Consider the following 6,958-nt stretch of genomic DNA (forward strand, 5'->3'; position numbering starts at 1 on the left):
AGCCAAAGCTGAGCAGAAACTGCTAAATAAGAATAATAACTTCCTTGTTTTCCAGCAATTGTTTCTGTGTAACGTTGACTCCTATTCACACAGCACTGGAGCAGTTTTGAGGGGAGCTGAGTGCAGGAGGGAGAAGTGAAGGACACAAGAGAGCTGTGAGAAGGGCACTACAACACATCTGACAGCTCGGTAACCTGAATTTCCTAACCTACCTGCCCCTTGTCCTTCAGATCCACTGCCAACTCACTGGGGGACTTTAGGACAGTGTGAGAAACTAACCCGGTGTGAGTAGGAGGGAAACCAGAACCTCTTAAGGTCTTCTGAGGTAACATTTTCTTGCAAGAGGCACTACGGTAGTAGCACAGAGGTTGTGAGGAACCAAAGCTAATTGGCAGGTCTCGTCGTGATGGCCTGCAGGAGCTCATCCAAGAGAGGCGAAGGTCTGGGTTAACACTGACTCCGTGTGAATGTACATTTTGAGAGAGGAAAGGTGCCCCTAGAAAAAGGGTGTTGTGCACTCATACTTCTGAAAGTACAACCAGGAATTAAACATGTTTGTGAAGACACCAAAAAAAAAAAGTTTTGTATGAGACTATGGAGATTTCCAAAAAAGGTGGACAACCACAATTGTTCGTGGCCTGCATATTTTATTTACATGACTTCATGGAAATATCCTAGGCTCTGGAAAAAAAAAAGTATTATCTGCCACTATGATATATATTCAAGCAAACAAACAAAATGCTATTGTACAGGAGGATGATAATGCCAGGAACTGACATCTTCCTTCTTCTCCATTTATCTCAGCAATGCACTCTTAGTCTGGTGACTGTGATATTGAGTATTGCCAGGTTGGGTTTCCACTAATTAATGAAAAACAGGCTGAAAGCACAAAGGATTAATTTGGCCTATTCAATCTGATCACAAACATTTTGAGGATCTGTTTAGCTTTTTTGAATGGTGTGAGGTAAACCGAGAGAAACAACATCTTGTTTTGGCTAGTCAGCTACAAAAGAAACGTGGATTTACCTAATGGGGTCAAAGCTAAGAAAAGTGGAGTGTTGTTCCCAGGAGCCAGACAAGGCTGTTATCTTATGGAGAAGGCTGATACTGGGGCTCTAACAACTTTAAAGCTACTAAATATCCCTGTGGATTTAAGAAGGAAGCTTTGCTCTGCCTTCAGTGGGAATTTTGCACTGTCACTATCAGGTACATCTAACAACCTCCCCTATGCCTTTTGGCAGTGACAGGCCCTCTTACAAGGATTTTGCTGTCTGTGTAATATGAAGCATCTGAGTCAGGTTCTCAGCTGGTGAAATCAATGTACTGGGCCAGTGAAGAGACTGGCCATCTATATTCAGGTCCTGCTTGTATAGTATTGAGTGTCTTTGATTAAACTATAATCAGAAACCAGCAAAGAGATAATCAGCATATATATTACTGGAAAACACGCATAAAACAATTCTCCTAGGCTTAGGCTATAAATATGTACCTAGGCCGGTGCGCTAGCGATGAGAGACTTGCTTGCTCCAAGGAAAGGTGTACACTGACTTAATTACATGTTATGCTGATCAATGAAAGGTCAAAACAGTTGAATCAATATTTTGTTGCACTGTTGTAAACTGTAGTTATAGCATATTAGACTATGAATGGCTGACAAGTTTAAAAGCATGTAACTAACTGAATCAAAGTCTGAGTAACTGTTATGTGTGCAATTTAGAAACAGTTAATACCTTCCAATTGAGAGGATTTGTTTCTAATTAATATAAAAGCTGTTTATTTAAATCCTAGGCAGGCAGTATTTAAATACAACAACAAATCACCTGGGAATTCCATCTAAACCACTTCGTGGAAAGCTGTTATGTTGTGCTGAAATAAATCCAGCATGAAGTAACTGTACCTGCTTCATTCAGAACATAGAGTTATTCTCTGCATGTTATTTTTCTTTTTTCTTCTTCTTCCTGAATACGCTAAAATATTCTTGGCCTCGTTCCTGATTAAGAAATGATGTAAGTTACAGCATGGCTGCAGTTTCCTATACTTTTATTGCCTGCCTATCCTCAATCACTCATTGGGAGCTCTTGTTTTGAAGAGGTATCATGCATGTACAAAATGAAAGACAAGCCCTGGCACAAGGAGCACACAATGTCAATAAGACAGAGAGGTGCATGGAGACACGTGGCATGCTGACCAACAACATTTACAGACTCAACAAATACTAGTTTCTAGAGCTTCTAGAAAACATGAGACCCTGGCTTCATTTTCTTGATGGAACATTTCAAATGGACTTGTTATGATATTTTAATATTTTTGTGAGGCTTGGAGGGGTTACAGGTAAAGAAGATAGTGGCATCAAAAGGTCTTATAGCCCTGTCACCAGAACAGCTACTGACTTTTATTCCCCCCCCTCGCCCCCTTGCTTGAAAGGGTGGTGAGGAATAAATAATGCTTTGATAATTTTTTTAAAAATTAAAAATACACTTAAAAGATAAGAATCTTTTTGCATAATCTGTAGTGAAAGAGTATGAAAATACTTCACAATTTCACGAGTCCATCTTTCACCAGCAGTACATTCCTCTCTAATTTCCACTGGATAGCTTCATTTTCTCCCCTCCATTCCCCCCCCCCCCCCCCCCCCTTTCACCTAACCTCTCCATTCCCTATCCACGTGCACTGCGGTGGCAGAGACCTGAAGCTCATCCCAGATCATATCAGGATCCATCTGGGCCAAAGAAAAAGCCAACAACAAAAAAAGCTGTTTTTTGCCATCTGATGGTTTAGGCTAGATATTTTTACTGAGATTTTCCAGGGTTTGTTGAGTGGGTCTGAGTAAGGAGTCAGCCATGACCAGTTCAGTTACATTTTCATTTTTAGCATGCCCATCACATTATGGACAAGTTTGCCCTTGCAAACTTAGAGGAGCCAATGCCTTTATTTCATTTTCACCGTGCATAGTTGCAAAATTAGCCTCAAATAACTTTCACTGCTTCTTTATTGTGTGCTAATGAGTCATTTACTGAGTATTTCTTCTTTCACACACCTTCCTCCAACCCTCTCAGCTGAGCTCAAGACCCAGCACTGCTCACAGCAGCCAGCACTTGCCCATTCCCACCTGCCTTTAGCCCGGGGATAGCAGGTAAGTGAGCATGATGTAAACAGGGGTTTAACTGGCAGGTCTTTCAATGGCACACAGCATATTCCTCTGAAAGATAACAAACCAGTAGGTTAAGCATGGATCTCCATTTCTGCAGGGCTTCCCTGCCACAGGTGGTTTCCTTGGTGTGTTTTGTGGCACCTCTGTAATGTACAGCTTTAACGTGTCTCAGGAGAGTAAAGCCTGGTATTTCAATCAGTGGGGCGGAACAGCATTGTATCAGGACTGGGGAGCAAGGAATGTTGTGGTCTTGGCTCATGGAAATGTTTGCCATGTAGTCAGTTGTTATTTACAGGGAATAAATGAAGCAATTGAGATAACGGAAGAATGAGGCCAAGCCTCATCTGTCTTTTTTTTTTTTTTCTGCATAAAAGTAGTCATCCTGCCTCCTAACAAACTTTCTTCTGCACATCTCTGTGCTTTCCTGTCTGTTGTGCTTCTCAGCAGTCGCCTCACATTGTGTGTTTTAGGATGGGTGCGTTGCTAAGCAGGTGAAAGTAATTTCCCATAAGAATGATAAATCCCACCGTAAATTGAGGCCCAAGCTCTGGGTGAAAAGCTTTTGATTTTGACTACTGATTGAAATATAAGCACAATGTCCATCAAGTTTCAGGATGCCTGGGCTCTAATAATAAGCTGAGTAACTGGTGGCATGAAGGTTATTGGGAAGTTACGTGCCATCTTCAGCAGCGCTTGGAATAGGTCCTCCATAAACCACAGGTGCACTAAATTGGGTTAGGCCATTTCAGGTTGGACTGCATGCCTTGGGGTGAATCCAGAAGGAATCACTGTCAGTGATCAAATATTGATATATTGACATACCCATTGATGTTACTGTAATTTGAGTCATTTATGAGTCTTTACTTAGCAGAGACTTAGAACTACACTAACTTAGAGCTTGAATTATCTCTGTGCCTGAAGAGCAGGTGGCCAGTCAATGCTCAGGTGGGGATTATTGCTGCCGACTGTGTTAGAAAGCTTGCTTTGCACCTGCCTCCTCCTCATAACAAGCATGCAGATAAAAAGAGTCCGGTTCCCTGGCACTGCCAACTAACTCCTCCAATCTCAAAAACAAATATTCAACCTTGACTGTAAAATAAAATAGAAAATAAGAGTTACCACTACCTTCTATTGACTGTTGATTGACCTGAGCACTCTTCAATAGCGAACATAAAAGATTAGATATCACTTTCCATACAGGTGTTTAAGCAAACCATTTTTTGTCTTACCAGGAGACTGATTTGTTCAAAGTTCTGGAAAATGTCTGTGTGCAGCTTTACAAGTGTACTTAGTAAAAGGAAGGCATTGCCTTCTGCCTTCAAAGGTGGTGATTTACAATGTCCTGTCTAGTGTTTCCAAAATCAAGAGTTTTGTTTAAGCTTAACAGAATGTACTGAAAGGAGATGTCTGACACGGTGTGTGTATTTACAGTGCAAATACAGGGATAGGCTTTTTAGAAATTAATTACCCAAAGTGATCTCACACAGCAAATAGCCAGCACTACGAGGGATGGGGAGTCAGGGTCTTCTCCTTCTAAGAGACTGACGTAAGCCAAGAGAAACTCCAACAAATAGTAGGTTCCATGTGGTAAAGTCAGCTTGGGGGGGGATCAGAGTGAAGACAAAATTTCTGCTCAGAGGAGATGGACAGCATCCTTGGCTGTCAGGCATGGTTTTAAATCCCAAATTCAATAATGGTCTTTAGTAAGAAAGTTATGAAAAATTTAAAAAAATAGAAAAGGAGATGGCATTTCTCACAAGGAAAAATTCCCGAAACATGACAACAGCGTTGAAAACAGCTCATGAAAACTTTAAGATCAATTTTCAACAAGCACTGGTCATTTCTCTCAGCAAAGACTGTGCTATATCCTTCATATCTAAGCCTAACAGTGATTTCTGGCTTGTTTCTTTAGTGGTTTGCTATTCTCCGTAATATGGAGTTCCTCAATTTCCCCTTTGGTGCTAAGGAAAGCAATCTTTTGCAAGAATTAGAGATGGAATTTTTGTCCCATAGTGATGAGTCACCATTGAACAGATATCCCTGCAGGTGAATTGCAGTGCCAGAGAAACTTTGCTTGGACAAATAAGGCTTTCTAAACTGGCATAAAAGAATTAAGGAGAAAAAAAAAAAAAAATGGACTCAGCTTCAGTTCCCACCATCAAAGAAAAGCACATAGTTTCTTAATAAGTGGTGAGCCTGCAATAAAAGGCCCACTTTTGCAGCACAGCAAAGAGAAAGATTAAATCTGCTTCTCTCTGCAAGATTTAGTTATTTCAGAGTCTAACTGTCCTAATCTGAAAGCATTTATTCATCTAACAGTTGAAAGAAAAAAGCTATGTAGAGATTGCTACCTGGGCAAAGACAGCTTTTGTCCTCGTTGAGACAGACAGTTGGCTGCTGCTGCTGCTGTGATCTATATCCTTGTGGCTACTTAAAATCAAGGGAAAGATTGTCCTTTACTTCACCAGTGTGTTCACATAGCGTCCCATGATACAGAGTGGCTGCTGAGAAGACTGTGTTTCAGTTGCTGTCCTGTTTCAGGGCATGGCCTTGTGACGCTCAGGGTGTGGAGAGAAGCTACTGAATGTGTTGTGGTGAACACAGGGTTAGGTCCATGTTGCCTGTTGAGAGTCTCCACGTGGACATTCTCGAGGCCTGACAGACCACACACATGGACAGATGTGGGGTAGGTCTGGGCCAGATGTGAGCGCTGAAGAGCTGGCACCAGCACTGCCACCTATGCCTGGCTCCATGCTGCTGCCATGCATTTGTGTGGGGATGAGGTGGGTGGGCAGCACACACCACCATCACAGCTAGTGTGGCAAACACTTTTCCATACAATATAAACACACCAATTTGATCTGGTCCTTTTTTCAGATTCATTTCAGATGGCTCTACCTGAAATTGCATTTCCTCTCTTTCATGTGATCACTTTCTATCTTACCTTGGGGGACAATATTCCTACTTTTTTTACTGGACACTGATCCTAAAAGGATTCACCTTCTTTCACAATTGTTTTGAAAATGCTTTTCTATGATTATTCCTTTTGTGGCCAGTTTCTTGGCTAATGATTTGAGATGGGAGATGATAATTTGTCTTTGAAGGCCTTCATACCTCTTGGTCTCAATATTTTCCTTTCAGTGAGCTCTACAAATCACAACTGCCCATCCACCCTTAAGAGGAAAGGGTTAAGGCCTCTTCTGGAGTTCACTGCAGGATCTGTATTTGGGAATTACATAACTGTTCTTCAAAGCAGAAATATATTTACTAAGTGATGACCAACTGTGGGCTTTAGCTCATCCTAATGTGGTGTTGAGTTTTATTTTGCATATGGTACCAATACTGTAGACCACTGTAAGCACCAGTCAGGAATATGACTTTATTTTTTGCCATGTTTTAATTGCCAGTGATTTATCTAAGTAGGAATAGATTGCCTGGAATCACTCATGGCTTTTTCCACTCTTCAGGCTGTAATATTCAGGATGTTCAGTCCCAGCCGGGAGGTTCAAACTGTAACCGAGTGCCCTGCTCACCAGGCTGTGTAGGATCTATACTCATTTCTTGGGCATGTCAGACTCTGCATCGCTAACCAGCTATTCACCAGAGCAGAGGGATGCTGACCCCCAAGCTTGTTTATGCATCTGCTCCTTTGCCTGTGGGAGATGTGTGTTCAATTCTCCTTTCCAATAATGCAGAGCAGTGATCTGCCTCTCCAGTTTCTTACATTTCTGCAGAACATCCTAACCCTGTACCTAGTCCAAGGTGGCTTTGCATCAGTGGACAGAGGCTGGAATCCTTACTGCACCA

This window comes from Nipponia nippon, unplaced genomic scaffold (assembly GCF_047370975.1).
Source record: "Nipponia nippon isolate SJK-2023a ecotype South Korea unplaced genomic scaffold, ASM4737097v1 scaffold_3, whole genome shotgun sequence".
NCBI classification, from domain to species: domain Eukaryota; kingdom Metazoa; phylum Chordata; class Aves; order Pelecaniformes; family Threskiornithidae; genus Nipponia; species Nipponia nippon.